Here is an 18,866-nt window from a genome sequence, read left to right on the forward strand (position 1 = left end):
GACTGGTCAGTCACCACCATCTACAAGTCCCAATAGCATTATTGACTAATAGATTGTTTTGTGACATCGTCTGCTTTACGTTCTTCCTCAGGTGAGGCTCAACACACAGGCTGGAGAAAAAGAAGGGGCAGAGAGGAGTACATAGAACTGGCTTCTTGCCCACTCAGTATTTCCCTCTTCCTGCTTGCTTGTGTTCTGCTGTTTTAGAGCTGTTGAAATTGGAGAATTTTGCATATGTGAAGTTTTCTAGCTGATCTAGTCTGCTAGAAAAGTCCCCCATGGAGGCCAAATATGTGTGAGCTGCACTGTGTTCCCCTAACTGTTCAAGCAAACAAGGAATTGCCTCCATGAGGTTACACCTATAGCATGGAAATGTGAGTCTCTCTTTGTGATTTTTCTTTCAATGCTTCCCTGGCCTAAAAGCAACACTCAAACGAGCATTAGTTGCACAGCTCTGATTTGTTTGGTCTGATTTTGCAGTTAGATCTCAGTTCTCCACTAAAACCCTGCAGTTTTTAGCCATATTTGATTTTTAAGTGAGCCATCTTTATTAGACAGTCAAAATATGGGACATAGCTTACATAGAGGAGAGTCATTGGAATCACAGCATGTAGTGTGGGCCTCTGGTCTGCTGTAAGATGTCATCCCCAAGTCTTGCAGTCTCAGGCCTGCAACCTGCATCCTGTTGTCTTTGTGGCTGGAGTGGGAGAAATGATGGGAAGTGCCTCAGAGAAAAGTACCAGCAGGCAAAGACCATCCCTGTCTGAGGTCAAGAAAAGGCAGACAAGTTCTTCACACAACAATCACTGGAGGAGCTGCAGCAGTCCTGGACAAGAGCCCTTGAGGTGTTTTCCCAGCAATCTAGGGGCCAGCAGAACAGGAAAAACCAGGGCTGCTTGGTGTGAGATGCCAACCATTTCATGACCAGAAAAGGGAGAGACAGAACGAAACTGTGTGTAAGTGTACACTAGTCTCTCTCTCTCACTGAAATTTCTCAAGTAGGAAGTGGCCAAGTAGTCTTAGAGCATGCCTGTGGGAAAACAGAACATTTTGCTTAAGCTTCATGAGGTGTTAAGAGCAGGGGAGAGAGTTCAAGGGATACTTTCAGTGTAGTCTATTTTAAAATAGACTATTTTTAGGGCTTTTATGGAGGGCAGATTTGAAAATATCAAGTGACAGTGTCTAAATGCACAGATAAAGGCTGGATCAGTTTCAAAAGGTGCTGAAGTGGGTTAAATGCTGAATTTCTGCTGGCTTCTGAACTTCACCTCTGTCCTCACATGAGGGGGAAAACCAGTAATGTTTCCCCATCATAGCTTTAGTTCTAAACAGGAGGTTTGAAGGGAAGGGGCCATGCTTTCTGTAGCGCATCTCTTTGGGCTGGGAAAGAAACCAGAAGAATTTGAGTCCTTTGGGACCTGAGAAAAGGTTGCAAAATGAGAAAACTGGCCTAGATTTTTCAAAGGTACCACAGGACTGGCTATGGAGTCGAACAGAGATCTCCCCAGGGGCCAGGTGCAGGTGGGGTACCCAGATGGCAGCAAACCTGGCAGGCCTGCCAGGAGCACGGGGCAGCTCTGTGCTCCAGTGGTCCTGGGCCAAGGCTCCAGACTGAGCTCAGGAAAGGCTGGCTGACCTGCTATCAGGCACTGGGCTGTTCACTAGTTCTGCACACCCAGTCTTCAGGGCACCAGCGTTCATCATGTAAATGCTACTCTGCACACAGACACATGCAAGCCTTGTAGGTAAGGCATGAACAAAATCCTTTCCTGCAGTAAGTTCACAGCTCAAGGCATTCAAAATCAGTAGCACCTTCTGAGGACACCTTAATCTTAGTGTCTTCCACTTTCCTCCAAGTTCTCTGTGGTCCTGGTCTGATAACACATATCTGAAGCTAACTGACAGGCAGATTGTGGGATGTACAGCAATCCACTGTCTGTCCAAACAAAACCTTGGTAATCAAACTCTTCAGTGCCTTTTAAAGGAATTTATCAGCCAGTCATGCAGATACATCTTAAATCCTAATACTGTGCTTGCACTTCTGGCATGAAAAAATTCTAGTGGATTTGTTTTCACATTTTCAGTCAATGATGTAGCATCACAGACAGAACCAGGTTGCTTCTGAAATATTTTTTTAAAGAAATCAAAATATAGAGACATGGGTTGTTAAGCTTCTGGCCTGTCTTATGCTGTGAGGTAGTTCTGGTTTAATTTCTGAGACTGATATATCAATAAATTAGTTCTTATTTAACTGAAACATCTTTGTTATCCTTATCTGGACATGAATAAATCCCAATAAAATAATTTTGTTTATTTGATCTAGTACTCTAGTTGATCTGAAGCAGTACTCCCTATCTGGGGTGCAACTGAGCTCAGGGGTTGGTAGTATCAGATGGGATGGAAGCCAGTCTGGCTCAGTGTTCAGCACTGGGCATCCAGGTACTGATCCAAGAACAGGCAGGCAGACAGTTATTTCCCTAGAATACATTGCAGCAGTTTGGTTTGGGGACTTCTTGACCAAAGGAGTCACTCAGGTTTGTACATAAACACCTTCAGTTGTCTCCAATCTTAGTCTGGCCTTAATCTTACCTTTTGTACGGAAGCACTCTTAAATCTTTCCCACTGCTCTTCTCTGAGCCCCGTACTTTCTGCTATGCGCTTCTTCAGATGGCAGGACCAGAAGTGCACAGTCTTTGGCATGCAGATGTACTGCTGTGCTACCCTCCATTGTGCATTCTCCATTGTGCTCACTATCCCTTCCCAAAGCATCACAAACACTTAATTTTCTAACTTATGGAATATAAACTAAGTTGACGTTATTTTTAAGAATAGGGCCAAGAGCCCATCTTGATATAATGAGGTCAGAAGTGTTTTTCCCATGTCCTTTCTTTTGAATTTCAGTCCAGGTTGCAGTTTTCCTGCTGTCTTCTCACCTTGTCATTTGGTAGCATATGGTTGCTTTGAAGCTCTTCACAGATAACCCCTGTTTTACTCAGCATATCCTCATGCCACCAGGAGGTTTGTCACATTTATTACTCACTCATTTGCCAGGTAATTTACTAAGTTCCAAACATCATGGCCTTCAACACTCATCCCTCTGATACTGCCCTGGTGAACTCCCTCTGTCATGAAGGTTTGCTCCTTATATCCACCTTTTATTTCTTGTCCTTTAATCATTCATCCACTCATTATCCTGTGAGTTTATATTCCTAGGGATCCTTTGGGGAAGCAGCTTGCTTCATGGACCTCCAGTAGGATAAGCAGGTGCTTTTATGTACTGAGCCTTTTTTGTCCATGCACTTCATGGCCACTTCAAAGGCTTCTAATAGTTTCCAGCAAGAAGACAACATGGGAGATGAAAAGTGAGAGACAGGGAATGTGCCAATATTACCTCTCTTCTACAGACACCCCAGTGGGTACAGAGTTCATCCAGGATGCTGGAAGACTCTGCTTCATTGCATCCTCTCTTCAAGGGGATTTGATATTGCATCTTCCAGGGAAGCATCCCAGTTACCAGAATATTAGCTTAGCTTCTATTTTCTCCCAGCTTTTCTTGACAGATCTCCTTCATTTGGCCTAAAATATGCATTGACTCAGGGATGGGAATTTATAGCCTGGTGACTGTCCTTTAGGTTCTATTTTATCCACTGCTGTTTCAGTGAGCATTGGGTTCCTCCAGCTGAAAGTGGAACCAATGGCAATGAAAATGACTGACAGAACTGCATGCAGCCCACACATGAGGAAGATTGAGAGTGAAAGACATAGAACTGAAAAGGCTTCTTTCAACTACCTCTTTCAAATGAAGTCCAGTCTCCATCATCCACCTGCTCCTTTTCCTCCCAGAGAACACCTAACCTATTGAACAGTCTTGCTGTGTCTTCAGATACTTTGATGCATATGGGAAAAGGGTTGGAGAGAAAACCACTGGAAGTGGAACAATGCAGGGACGTGCATCCCAGAACTCCTACAGTGGGGAAAGGGATGGGGACCTAACATCTAGCAGTTAAGTAGGAAGGAGAAACCTGAGAAACAGGATTACCAAATCCTGTGCTGCACTTGGAGAAGATGGAAAACCCAATTTAAAAAAACAGCATAGGGAAATGGCAGGTTTGAGGCATACACAGTTGCCTTGGTGCAGGACCTGCAAGTAATCCTTGTAATCAAGAACAGGATAGGTGATAGGAAAATAAGTGGGGAGATGCTGAGAGGCATGAAGAGCTCCCAGCTAGTGTGATGCCCTGGGAGCACCCTGTTAACCCCTCACCATGTACGAGATTTCCCCCAGTGCTCTGGCTTTCAGCTCCACTTTTTGGCCTGGGTTAGATCTTCAGAGCATTTCCCTTTCTTGTGGATGTCACTGCTCTGAGCAAGTGTCTTGCGAATATTCACAACCCCCTGCAGAGGACGGGAAAGCAGGGATGAACACTACCAGGTGATGGGGGCACAAGGACGTAGCTGAAACCAGGTAGGTATAGGAAGGGTTACAATGAAGTCAAATGACAGCTGATCAGCAAGGAACTGTTTAACCTTTAGGTTTACAGTAGTGATGTTAAGCTCTGGATAAGGACCACTTACCCAGCTGAGCCCTTTGGCACTTCTGTCCTTAGAACCTTCCAGATGAAAATCACAGCTCTCTCTTGCCTGGGTAAAACAAAGCACTTGCACTTATCCCAGAGAGACTAATCCTGCTGTGTTCCCTTAGGATGAGCTAGGCATAATGAGAATTTTTTTGTAACTATAGTCTGAGATAAAACCAGAAACCCTTTGTAGGTTATTAGCCAATACAATCATACTCTGATGCACTTTGTAATTCACTTTTTATTCATGAGGCCTGACAGCCATTTCCACAATGTGCTTCAGGACTGTGTGGTCTCCATGGAGAGGTTTCTTCTTGCTGTGTCAGGTACTGTGGAAACTGAGAGACGATGAAAAAATTGTTTATGCGTGGTAGCTTTCCTCCATGTTTTTTAAAAAGGCAGGAGAAAGCAGTAAGCTATTGCCAAGACAGACCCAGGCACTTGGCTTCAGTACTCTTTTAATCTCCTTGGCCTCATAATAATTTGGACCTAGCTGCTTCTCCCATCACTACTATGATTTCTTCAGATGTACTCAAAGCTCTTGGATATTGCCAGGTCCAAGAGGCTTTTGGAATGCCAGAGCTGATTCTGTTTCACATTCCAGTCACTGCCCTTACCAAGCACCAGTTCTGGGAACAGCCTTCTGATGGCTGGGAGCTGCTCAGATGGTGGCAAAAACCCCTTGACTCGGAAAGGATTTTCAGCTGTGGAGAGGATTTCTGATCCATGCCGGATGAAGCTAATAAGATCTGCACTGAATTCAGGATGTGCTGGCTCACATTGGGTAGGATTTTGGCAGCTTGCATGGCTGTCAGATTGCAATGTTATATGCTTTCAATGGCAGACAGGAACTGGGAGAAGAGCAGATTGTGGCCTGCCAGGCAGCTGGGAAGTAGACTGCTGCAGTAGGAGGGATCATACATGGCTGAGAACACCAACTTGTGTAATGATGAATGGGAGGTGAGTACAAGCCACAAAATCCTAGCCTTGTCTTTAGCATGTTTTTCTGACCAGTCTGACAAGGAAAGAAAACCAACAGATTTCTGGAAAAATTAAGAACGCAACATCTGAGAAATTCTCAACCTTTGCCAAGCAATATTTGCATACAGGGGCAAGGAGGTCTTTGAAATATTTTTTTGTGGCAGCTTGGTTAGGACTTCTAGCTGAAGTCCACTGGTTCAGTGAACACAGCAAGATCTTTGACCTTGACAAAAGAAATCAGGCCATGTTCTGTATAAGTGCATGTCAGAAAGTGTGACCAGGACATGTCTAATGTGTCTCATAGAAGTTCTATTTTAGTAGGACTGCTGCCCTGTAAGAGACTACTTTCAGTTGCTCCTGATTCAGCTGCCCTCAGGGTTTCAGGCACCCCTCAAGGTCTTTCTAGCTGGCCCTGCAGGACGCTCAGTCCTCCTCCCCGCCGTAGGGAGCTGAAAGAACGCGTGGATGCAGACATGGAAGCGTTCTCAGCTGGACACGCGGCACTCCCGGGGCAGCAGCCTGCCGGTGGGATCAGCGGGCAGTCAGTCCTTCCCTCGCTCTGCCTTCTGCCCGTTGGGGGCTCCTCTCCCTATGGGCCGCAGAGCGTCTCAGGGAGCGGCGCGGAGAAGCCGGCAAGGAAGATGTACAGAGCTGCCTGGCGGCAGGGGGCAGAGACCCTGGTAAGCCACGGGGAGGACTTTTTTTACTTTCCCACGAAGTAAAAGGGAAGGGAGGCTCCTACAGCCCTCCCTGCGCCTGGAAGGGCCGCGAGGGCTGGGAAGGCGCGGGGCGCCCTCTGCTGGCGGCTGCCGGCAGCGGCACCGGGGCAGCCCGGGCCGGCGCGGCCTAGGCCGCCGCTCTGGGGGCGGCAATCTCGGAGAGCCCCTTTTTCGTTTCTCGGATTCCCGGTGAGGGCAGTGGCCGCAAGAGTTCAGGTTTGTGAAGTGCTTCATAAGCCGCTTGTAAAAGATGTCGAGTAGGAGCAGTGCTCTCTGCTAATAAAAACCATTGTGCAGGAGCATGTCACTGCTGGAATTGTGATAAGAGCAAAGTGCAGCCACACTTGGGGACTGCATTGACGCCTGGGTTACGGCAATAAATTGCTCTCTTTTGCAGACCTAAATACTGTCTGCTGGGAAAAAGATCCCAAAGGCTACAATTATAATTTTTAATTGGTGTGTCCACATGTTACTTCCAGAATAAATGTTGTGTTTTCTTTAAGAAACTAGGGCTGATTTATCTTTGGTTTTCAGCTGTGTTTCTGAGGGGTAACTGTGTTTCTCAGCAAGTAAATGCTCTTGATATTACATAGCTGTCATGAGAAAGAAGACGACATGCTGGTAGTTTGGCAGCAGTTCCCTAGTAAAAGAAAGCATATAATCTTATTGCATGATTTTCCTATTTTCCTCTTGTTCCATATCTTCCACAGATGAAGGCTGGAGAGTAAAATTACAGATTTTACACATCCTTGTTTTCTAGCAAAACTCATTTTTCTCAAGAATGCTCTTTGAACTTTTTGTAAGTGGCAGCTCTGCTCAATCCCTGCTTCTCCTCCTACCTTTTCAAGGTTGTAAGGAGTTTTAGATGTGTAATGTGATTGTCATAGGCCATTTTCCTCCTGCTGTGCCAAATCAAGGCTGTAGACAGCAGAGTTTCTTCTCAGCGGGTAAAATCAGCTGTCAAGTGACAAGAAATGTGCAGTTTCTGCTTTTTACATTCACTGTTGTGGACTAATGGATGTGGTTGCTAGTCTTAAAGCAGCAGTACAACATATGTCAGCTACACTTTAGTGTTTCTTGGGATGAAGTTTTCAGTTGTTCAGCTGGGTGTAAAGTGGAGGTGTGGTCACTTTAACTAATAAGCATCATCTGTAAAATTGCTGCTGCAAATATTTGCCAGCTAAAAGAAAATTGCTGACTGTTTTTTGATGCATTTCAGTTATGTAAGTAAATATAAAAATAATGCTGGAATGCATTCATCTGTATGTGAAGAGATGGTTTTCTCACAGGGTTTATGAAACAGCTTTTGCCTGATTAGGAGGTTCTTTCCTAGGGGTAGCTGGCAGTCCACTGGACCCAAGGAGCAGCTGGGTGCTGTGTGTGGCTGCCACTGCTGCCTGGGACCACAAATTGGCAGCTACACTGGGTACATTGATTAAAAAGAAAGGGCAACAGGAGTAGGTATATATTCTGTATGCCTGTGCCCCAACAATGTCCTGGAGGCCAGCCTGCTCTTCCCCCTGTCTATGTCTACTGCTATCAACATCACATTCTTTCAGCCCTTTTTCTTCATTGGCTCAGAGCTGAAGCACACAGCTGTATTCAGTTGAACAAACTGAAAAAGAACAAGCAGTTTGATGAGTGGTGAAAAATTTGTCCTTACAGATTTGGCTGAAGAGTATTCTATCTCTGTGGTCCCCCCAGGACAAGACAAAAACTTCAGTAATGAAGTTGTAGGTAGTGAGCCCTAGCCTCCCTGGCCACAACCAGCAAGAATGGAAGACAAAACTTAAATCACCTGCTGCTGGAAGCTCATCCTTCTACACCTATCTAATTTCTGCTAAAAGAAAATGTGGCTTAGCAAAACTCTAAGTCCTTCCAAAAATGGCCTCCATTTCTACCTTCAAAAAGGAGGTGAAATAATGCCAACACGTAACCTGCCAAGCTGCTATCTTTCTCTGATGGATTTGCTTCTTCTATCCTCATTGTCCTCCTGCTTGTAAGAAATGTTTTGAGAATCTAATTCTTGGACTCTATGCAAGCAAATGCAATTCCCTGATGTTCTGCTAATGCTGTTGTGGGAAAGAGACTGTATAATGCCAGTGGCAACTCGTACAGAGACACGCCTGTCCTCCTGGAAGCTGCAGCATTTCTCATCCCCTCTACTGCCACAATGACATGAGGTTGGTCCTTATACTACATAATGTTTGCAAGTGCTGCAGCCAGCAAGGAGTACACAGGGTATTTAAACCCAGAGGTCTTTCCCTCTGCTCAGCAAATGAAAGATATTGGAGGTCCTCTAGCTATTCTTCTTGGGGAGGCCATCAGCTGCAGCATGAGGAATCTAAGGGCTTGCCAGAAGGCCAGATGTTATGTTTTCAGTAAGGCTGGCCCAGAGATCACATTGTCACTCACAACAACACATCATCTCATTTTCTTGCTGGGCTCATCCTTCAGATCAAAATAATCTCTTTAGCTGCCTCTGACAGGTCGTGTTCCTCTGCCCCACAGAATTCTCAGCATTTGAAACCAGTTTGAAAAGACTCATCAGTCCCACAGGTACTTGGCTGTCAGTGCACAGCCAGAACTGTGCAGTGTTACAGAGCAGAGAACAAGTATGCATCTAGTTGCAACTGGGAATATTTACACCTTCCTACAATGATTTGTTATTCTAGCTAGAAGCTGGAGAGCAGTTTCACAAAACTTAACACCATAGGTCTCAAATAAATGTGTTTTTTGTACATCCACATTGCCAAGGTGAATAGATTATTAATTATGCAAAAACAGTTGAGTGAGTGGTCCATGACAGGTCAGCTAGCCCAAGTTAGAAGCACTGTTAAAGCCTGATGTGAATTTGGAGAGGAGGAGTGGAGAGAGGCTGCCCCTGCTTAAAACCTTATGTTAAGGATGTAGTCACAGCATGCTTGGGATGGGTTCCCCTGGCTTTTTACCCTTCTTCTCTAGCCCAGGTCCTCTCAGGAGTAGGAAGCCTTTTGTCTGTGAAACTCTAATCCTGAAGTGATCTCAGGCTCCAGACTTCCTCCAGATCTCTGCCTTGGTGTGTTCAGCATGTTTTCAGAAGCTTGGTGGAGCAGAGAAGTTGCCTGATATTGACAGACCATCTATGCAATATGAGAGAGCAAGGCATCAAAGAGCACCAGTCTTGGTTTCTGGTCAGAGAACAATGCCTACCATGCTCTGTTATGCACCAAACTGAACCACCTGGTGTAAGGCATTGGAGATGCTTCAAGGGGGCACCATCAATTATAAATCTGTGCAGCACCTTGTACAATTCAGATAAACTTTCCTGATGCTCTCACAGCCATTGCAGTATAAAGCTATAAAATAATAATAGTAACAGTACTCTGCTTTAACACAGGAAACAGAATAATGTTGTGAACTCTTGGCTGAAAATACAAGGATTAGATAATGAACTAAGAGCTGTTTAGGCAGAGGGTGGCCTGGAGTCTTTCTAGTCTGCTGCAAAGTATACTTGAGGGTCAAGCCTTAATTGGCTGCTTTACATGAGGAACACAGAAGTCTTCTCTTTATATCCAGGGCTGCTTGTGACACAACACACTTTTTAAAATCTCATTTAGGTTTATCTCTTTGCAGAAAGGGGTAGACAGAAATCCAGCTAGTTCTCAGTAGCTTCTGTTGTTCAGTAGTTTATTGCTCAGGTTTACTTCCTCCCAAAATAGTGCTGTACTTAGTTACAACTTTAAAGTATTTCTATAAACTGTGTATCCTCTGACCTTGTCCCTCCTGTGAGTTATTATCTATTCCCCAAGGGACTCAGCAGTTAACATTTCAGAGCTGATGCTCATGAGACTGGCCTGGACTGCCTGCTGAGGTGAGTCAGCAGAGCAGGAGTGCTTCTGCCCCAGCTTTACATCTTCTGTTTGCAGAGCCCCTGGTACTGACTGATACAAAAGCCTGCCTGCCTGTGCCTGGTGCCAAGCACATGAAACAGAAGGGCCAGGTCAGGAACAGAAGCAGGTTTTCCTGTCCCTCATTTGTTAGTACATTGTGGTGATGTTTTATGGGAATGTGTGTTCAACACAGAAACTTTGATATGCTGTACTACTCAAAGGGCTTCTTTGATTCGCAGCCTGGTTTCATGGGGTCAGGCTAGCTCAAAGATATTTGCACTGTGCTGCTTTTGGTGTAAGGAGCCCTGCCTGCCCTCAGCTGTGGTGGCCCCATCGTTCCCTTGCCACAGCTATGTGACCATGTACTCTCAGGTGGCTTGGCTGACCAGGGCTCCAGACCCACTGATATCAGCCCGGGGACCCTCAGATGTTCAGGACAGGAGCTGTGCAACTGTCCAGCCTTTGTGGACAGGCGCAAGGCAAGAGGCCAGCATCCAGCATTATAACTCTGTATAGGGTGCAGCCCTTCTGTGGGTTCAGACCTGATTTCCCAACTGCATCGTGTCACTTGGAGCAGCTGAAGATGGGATGTGATGGGATGTGATCTCCCCGAGGAACAGGGGTATGCATCCTTTGCTCAAACACCTCTGCACTAGGTTTCCTAGGCGCTTTTCTGCTAAAGCAGCGTGTGGTGCCTGCTGCTTGCACCCACTGGGTGGAGCAGCTCCCTGCTTAATGTCTGCTGCCTGCATATCCCTGTCCTGAAAGGGTGGGTTCCAAAAAATCACAGAGAAAGCAGAGGTAGACAAGGGGCAAAGCAACAGTGAATGAAGAACTGCTTCTGGTCAGATAGAGCAAAGCTGAGTTTTACCAGAAAAAAAAAAGGCTGGCATATAGTCTAAAAACAAGGTAGGGAAAACAAGTCTCCATGAACAGCTATTGATTAATCAAGAGCCAGTACAGGGCTCTAAAGCCCCTTTAAATCTGTCTTTAAGAGCAAGCAGCAAACATAAAAGCCAAAGCCCTCACAAATGCTACTATTATAAGCCCCATGACCCCATTAACTCGGTGCTGTAGCAGTTAAGGCAGGGCATCAGCCACAAAGGGCTCCATGGTTATGAAAAGAACTATTAAAGATGGTTTAATCAAAATAATTTTCTGTAAAATTTGGATATTAGGAAGGTTTAAAGCTTTTATTTTAGCAACCGAAGTTAACAAAGTTAACAAAGAAAAGAAAAAGCAAATTGACAGGAAATTTTTAAAATCTGAATGTAGGGAGGTTGCTTTATTCATTTGCCTAATAAACCCCTGATTCCTCCATTTATTCTCCTCTTCAGGTAAAAGATTGCAAGGAATTTTTTTAAATGTTGGCTACCTAAAAATGTCAACTTGGATAGATTTTCTTCATCTTTGTTATGATTACCACAAAATGAACAAATTCAAAACATATTTCTCCTTTCCACAGTAAGGTATGGAAGACATTCCCACATGCATCCTGTCACAGACACAGCATTTAAAGAATACTCAGGAACTTTTTACAGTCTCTTCTCTTTCTTTTCCCCTGAAGTTGCATGAAGCATCTAGAGAAATACCCCACAGGAGCAAATGATGCTGCAGCTATCAAAAGCTCCATTCCATGGAGAAGATGTCCAAAGAAGCATGACCCAGGATCCTCTGGGCTTGCTGAGCACTCTGGGATCAGTGGTAAGGATGTTCATCTTCAGTGTTGATAAAGAAATTACTCTCCCCTTACTCTTTTCTGAGTAGCAGCTCTGCATCTTCCATCTATAGATCTCTTGAACCAGTTGTCTCTTCTTCTAGATCTTTCTGTGGAAGTAGATCTAGCTTAAATCTACCCCAGCCAAACCTAACACAATATGATAAAGCTCTTCTGATGGGAGCCCATGAACTCAGCCCAACTAAAAAATATCTTAATGTCTCATTAAAACAGTATAGGTATCAAAGTCTTTGAGGTGGTATGAACCTTCCTTAACTCCAGGGCACATTCTGGGCCCAGAGCAACTACTGCTTCCCCATTAGTCCCATGACAGAGCGACCATAAAAGATGAGAGAACAGCTGTAATGAGAACATTAGGAGTGCTGCTGCTGCATTCTTCTGGCCTAGCAGTAGAAACAACAGAGGATCATATTTCTTCCTTCCCCACTGTGGTTTTTTTCCAGAGAAGTGTCAGTTCCTTTCTCAGTTAAACTTTCGGCTTTAAAACTGGACTGACCTGTTTGCCTTCCTTTATGCTGTAGGAATTTCTAGTACCATGGGAGGAAGAAATCTAACCCACCTAGTTCTGATTTAAGCCCTTTCAGAGCAGGAAAAAAACTAAAAGCATTTCTGTAGCTGAGGTGATCAATGTGGAGGCCCTGGTAAAGGTCCATTCTATGTTTTGAAAAAAAAAATTCTTGTAACTTTATTCTTTTATACTGTAACATATTATAACTTCTGGAAGTAGGTTTTCCTGAGGTAGTCATAACTCAGAAATTGTCTTTACAGGAGTGAATGGAGTTACTCCAGAGTAGATGTCATACCCATGAATAGAGAGCAGCTTCTAGTAACACATAGTTGGAGGAGGAAAGAATATGCAGAATTAAAGGGAAATGACATATCAGGGTGCCGTGGAGGAGCTTGACTACTTGGGACAGGGAGGGAGATGGGATTGTGGGTATTGGGCAGTAGAGAGGTAATTAGGAGATGTACTTCAGAGACAAGCTTCCTTTATGGACCCAGGGCAGCCACTATGTCCTGTGCAGGGGTAAGCTGAGACCCTCTGCATGGCACTGAATGATCTTCTGGCAGCTTAGAAATGCATTTCTATTGTCACAGAACACCTGTGTATCAACACCTTAATTGTTTATTCAAGTAATTTGATTGCTCATCAAAGTGTGTGGTGCAGGCAAGGGAAGACATGATGTTAAAATTCTTTTGCTGCTTAATTTCCTTCAGTGGCTCCTTCCCTGAAGAGCTTCTAATAAGACTGACCTTTATTAGCTAATTAGGCTCATTGAAATGGCACGATTGCATTTAGGTTTTTTTCCTTCTGTGGATACTCCAGATTAAGTCCTCATCATTAGGCAGGTTGGAAGGGGACTTGTAACCATGTGTGGAAGTCAACAGTCCACCTCACCTACCTGCCACAGCTACTGAAATTGGTCAGGAAGCTGTGCCACATGGTGCCAAATAATGAGTTTCACTATCACTACACTGTGATAGTGTTAACTTAATTCTATACCTATTTTTAGTGAATTGCATGCTTATGTAGATTCAAAATAGTTGTTATATGGCTGAGATCAACCCAGATTTTACAAACAAATCCAGCATTTACAGTGTGGTACAGAAAAATCACCCTGTTACAAGATCAGTCCAGTCCATCAGGCTGTGTTCTACTGTCCTGCTTGAACAATGAAGTTCTGAAGGTTTAGCAAATACTGGAGTCCCTTCAAGTCGTTCTCAGTCTAGCTGCCCTTGGACAGGCCCCAAGTGGGTCGTGGTAGGCACTGCTTCAAATCTTTGATAGCTCTTCCAGAAGATTCCTTCCGGATTTCATCCATCTTTTCCCATATCCAGAAATGGAAGTGGCACAACAGCAGGGTGGCATGGAGTCCTTGCCAGCTGGAAAAGCAGTATAACCATGAAATGATACTTCATTCCTGCATCACCCTCTTCCTATCCAGGAGCATCAATGGAATAACTGCTGTACCATACTTTACCACTTTACAAGAAGCAAGAAAATCACAGCATCTATCAGATGAAAGCAGTTCCACATATATCTGCCAGCTTTAGAAAAGAGTTCTTACAGGATTTCCCCATGCTGAGAAAAAAAAGGAAAAAATGGTAAAGTTTCCTTTTCATCATCACTGCTAGTCTTCTGATGCTGCCATTGTTGGTTTCTTAAAGACTTGTTGATTTCCTGTGGGTCTAAGCATGAATCAGTTTTATAATCCAACCTTGGCACCTCTTGCTGTTGAGAAGGTTGAGCTGTGCTGCAGATACTGTCACAGGACCCCAAGACTGAGCTCCTCCTAAGGATGAATGGGAAATTCTCTTGTGCTCTAGACTCAGAATTGGGGAGCACTTCAGCCATGCACCCAAGCTCTTTAGCGTGCATTTAACTTAGGGGCATTGTACTTCTCTTGCCTTGCATGCTTGGGTACCTTTTTTTCTTTTTGAGGACAGCTTATAACAATCAAGGAATTGCAATAGGAAAGTTTTCCAATAGCAAAGCCATTAAAAAGAGGAAATTACAGCAGTGTAAGAAAAACTTAGTAAATAGCTTGTGCTTAATAGTGACATACTCATTAGGTCATCTTAAGGGAATTAGTTCTCCAAGGTCTCAATTTTTCCTCTTTGTGCAAAAGCAAACTGTGTTTCATTAAGACTTTACATGTGTAGGAATTCCATACTGCTCAATCCCTTATTATCTTGTGTGCTGTGGGCTAGACATGGTGTTACTTCACCAGCCTACCTTCCCCTGTGCTGATCTTGAGTTGCAGGACTGGCAGCATCCTCTTGGAAGGTCCAACACCAGTTTGCAGCTAGTCCATTCTGCCCACATGTGGCTCTAGAATATCTTCCCTGCTTTCGCCTTTTTAGGGGGTTTGATGTATTTGAGTAGTGTTTGCCTGCTGACAGTAAGTCAGATTTATATTTACATGCATTTGTGTAGCAGAGAAATGAATAAATGTTGCTCCCAATCTGCTTTCTCTAGGACATTTGCACTGTTAATGTCTTTCCCTCCCTGCTGTGTCTGCTCCTCACCTCTGGAGCAGCATGGCAAGTGGGGTAAGGACAGAATATCTGAACCTCATGTCAGTTAATGACTGAGGAGTGAGGCAGGTGGCAGGAAATCCAGGGTGTTACGGTGATGCGACTTACAGCACAGTTGAATTATTGTGAGTAACCCTGGTAATGTGCAGTTAGTGCAGCAAAGTTACTTAGAGTCTCTTAAATTTCTCTATTTGACTGATTGCTGTGATTTTCTGGGGACTAGATGTACTTATGGAAGCTTTCCCAGCAATTTCCTTGCTTAGCAGCTCTACTTTTTGGAAAGGCAACAGAAAGCTGTGTGCTCAAGGAGAGAGCTGAAAGCATCTTAAGGCTGACAATACATGCAGGCCTTTTCACAACACAATCCAATAACTGTAGAAAGCACAAAGATTTTCAAAAAACCTTGTCAGAGTTCTCTGTCCATGAGGTGGGGGAACTACAGCACCTGCCAGAGCCAGTGGCTAAGGCAAGTTCCTGGCAGGGCTGAGCAGTTTAAGAACATTTTACTTGCTGCTGGCTAAACCAGGGAAACATTTCACATTTGCATGTGTCCCCTGGGAATAGAGGGATGGATTAAGGCACAGACACAGTACCATTTCAAGCACATTCCCATTCTGGGAGTAAACTTATCTGAATTAAACCAGCTTGGAGGCATCCTGCTGGCTCTGCCTAACACAGCCAGGAGAGCTGGGCACTGTCACACACAGACATCCTGATGTGCACACCTTCAGGACCAGCAACTGCCTCAGCTCCATCACAGGGATTCCTAGGGGTGTGGCACCAGTTCATTCCTGACTAGTGTGATATCACCTGGGAACCCTTGGAAATCTTTATAACATAGGTTCTTTTTATCCTCTTTTCTGAGTTGTTATAAAATTCCTTTATATAAGCATTTGAACTCTGATATGCACTTCTAATTTACTGGCCTTCTTTATACTTATCAGAGAAGTGGAAGACATTCTCTTATTTACTGTATGACCTGAAAGATATTCCCGTTTTGCCAAGAAAATTTATGGAAATGGTGCTCCCTAAAAATACAGGGACAATGGCAAAGACTGTCTTTATAATTTATGCTCTATGCTCATTTAACTCACACTAACCACTGCATCAAAAGTATTCATTTGCCCAAAAAAAAAAAGATTAGCTATCAGTTTGTTTTCATGTTCTCTTGGTAACCTTCTACTGTGTCTATAATAGAAGTTTGTTATAATCTACAGTTTAAATTATTATCCATTCCACATCTCCTCTTGCTGCCGCTTATTTGTGTTGCCAAAATCTTGGTCCTCTTTCCTGAATATCATCCATCAGTGAACCTTCTTAGTAAAAATACCAGAAGGCAGTTAGAGATGCCATTCACCAGAATTCAGGGGTGCAATACATATTTTTATTACCAGGGACTGCCCTGTTTACACCAAATTTTCTTGAACATTGTTGGCAATGCTGGTCATGGCTGATTTCTTAAATGTAAGTTAGGTCACCCACAGTGCCATCCCATTGGCTTTGTTGATTCAGTAGAGCTCCCTGTAGGAGCAAGGGATGACCTCCCCTGCCATGAAACTATGCTCTATCAGTGAGTGTTTCTCCCATATGGAAAATTTTCTGCATGTATCTTCTGAGATGCACAACTACCAGATTATTGCTAAATATTGCCTGGATAAGGAGGAGGTGAAGCAAAGAATCAGGCTAAGGGACACTAGTAAGAACTGACAGGACTTGTGTTGGGGTTTGTACTGCTCATGTTGTTACTGCAGTAACTCCCACTTCAAAGTGTGTAGATGTTGGAGGTGATAGCCTTTATCTTGCTCCCTTCATCAGTGCTCCTTCACAAAATCTGTTTGCACCAAGCCCCAAAAATAAATATAGCTGGTGACTGTGGGTTGACAGCAGAGATTTTGTTTCTCTTTGTAGACAGAACAAGAGGTTCACATGGCTCTATCTGAACATACAACCTGTGACACAATGCAAACTGAGCTCTGAAGAGATCTTGAACTTCACACTACCATCCCTCTTTGATCATTTCTGTTTTACTCTCACCCCTTTTATATAATTATTTCTTTGCATTTTCGTCTGGTTTATTTTGCATGAGTGCTGCTGGTTTTGTTGTGGTCTGAAATATCTGGAAATTAGTACTTCAGCTTAGTATATTTGCTATCTTTTGTATTTACAACCCTTCTGGATCCATTCTGAAAATTGTATTTCAAGGGTATGTGTTGAAGGGGTTGTGGAGAGTTAATACCAGAGATTCTGCATCATACAATAGCAGTCTCTATCCACTGTTTAGATAAAAGCTGTAGAAAGCCCAGGGATTTGTTCTGAAAATTGTGAGCAGCTATTTCCAAGACATATAGTCTTTAAGGGTTTGACCTGCCTGAAATTTTTTTGAAACTCATTTGCAAACTGAACAAGTTTTGAGGTCAAACTATACATAAGTCACCCAATAGTTCAGTAAAGTGTTGAAAAACCACTTCAGCAATTTGAGGTAAAATATGGAGTTTTGAGCTAATAAAACCTATGATGCCTTTGGGTTTTGTCACTGGAGTAACAATGTAAACTCTCTGTACAAGCAGGTCTGGGCTACTTTGGGGGTCAACATCTCGGTCTTGGATTCTGTTTTCACCTAGAGGAAAACCTGAAATTCTCCATCCTGAGATGTCACATCAGCATCAGGCATGTAGTTTCCAAGGTCTGATGTTGTTTAAATAGGATGATTTAGTATTTGCTCCCTACTTGCAGTATTTGGCTACAGCACCAGCTGCACTTTTCTTCATGTAAGAAAATGACTTGGCTCCCAGGGCAGAGGGTGCAGGTGGCAGCTGGCTGCTGGACAGCAGCACCATGGGCCCATTCTTTTGCTGCAGAATGGCTGGGCCACCACAGTCCTTTTTCACAACACCTCAAGGAGCAATGCCAGCCCTGGGCTGACCATGCAGCAACTCAGTGCCAGTGGGATGGAGCTACCTGCCAGCATGTTTGCTGAGGAGGTAAAAGTTCTCTTTGTTCTTTGCCATGTTTTCCACCCTAGAAAGGAAATCTGGCCCTAAAAGTCAAGGATGTTTGATGTCCCAGTGGTGGCAGCAGAACTGAAAGCTGGACAGGACTCTTGGGATAGAGCAAATAAACTTTCTTGTCAGACACATAAAGAGATACTATTGTCCCTTCTTCATCCTGTTTTCCACCACCAGCTGGGATAACACCGAACCAAACCAAACCAAACCAAAGAACAAAAACAAAACAACCCAAAATCAGCTGTAAATAATTTCAGTTAGGGCACTAATGTTTAATAAAAGTGTAATGCAGAACAAATTGTCTTTAGGTCACCTATTAGAAGAGCACACAAAGTGAGCCTCAAGAGTGTCCCCTGAACTGGAAAAGGATGGCTGGACCTTTTTTTCCCTCCATACACTGCTTAGCCCTGCAGCTCTAAACAGCAGATATCTTCTCCCAGCTATCTGGAAGCAGGCTCTGCCCTCTTTCCAGCACTGGCAATAGCAGTGACAGCTCTTAAATGTCATGAACAAATTCAGCAGGGGAATACAGGAAAGCAGTTGTAGGGCAGCATGTGCCTGCTCTGCCTGTCTCTGCCCTATTATTTCATCCTGTGTGTTGCCTTGCTCTCAGATCATATGCTTCTTATATCTGCAGCAAATTGCTTCAGAGTGGACCCCACCAGCTTTATCCCTCTGGCCAGCACTTCAGCTTTAGGGGCTCTTCCATGGTGGTTTTGTTATTCAGATAATTCTCTGAAGAGAGTCATCATTGCAAATTCACCTGTCTCCCCTCTCCTTTTCATACTGTGTGTTTGCATGTGTGTGTGTATATATATATATTTATGAATGCACACACACATAGACATATGCATATATGTATATTTGCCTTCTTTAAATATCCATATATACCCTCACTGAAGGTAGCAGCAGAAGTTTTCCAGTGTTTCAACTGG

At 43.9% G+C, this 18,866-nt stretch overlaps 1 long non-coding RNA gene across 2 annotated transcripts in view; it reads left to right on the forward strand.

The window, feature by feature from the left end:
* Positions 1–5,302: 5,302 nt before the first annotated feature.
* Positions 5,303–18,866, forward strand: part of LOC139590091 (uncharacterized) — a 43,522-nt gene continuing 29,958 nt past the window's right edge. Inside the window, exon 1 of one of the 2 annotated variants that reach the window (XR_011679228.1) lies at positions 5,303–5,537. This is a non-coding gene — a long non-coding RNA (uncharacterized lncRNA). Of the gene's footprint in view, positions 5,538–6,381; positions 6,494–18,866 lie in introns of those variants that run through there. The other variant, XR_011679226.1, reaches the window with a different exon arrangement.

Source organism: Agelaius tricolor, unplaced genomic scaffold (assembly GCF_023055355.1).
Source record: "Agelaius tricolor isolate 1412-34295 unplaced genomic scaffold, bAgeTri1.0.p SCAF_5, whole genome shotgun sequence".
NCBI classification, from domain to species: Eukaryota; Metazoa; Chordata; class Aves; order Passeriformes; family Icteridae; genus Agelaius; species Agelaius tricolor.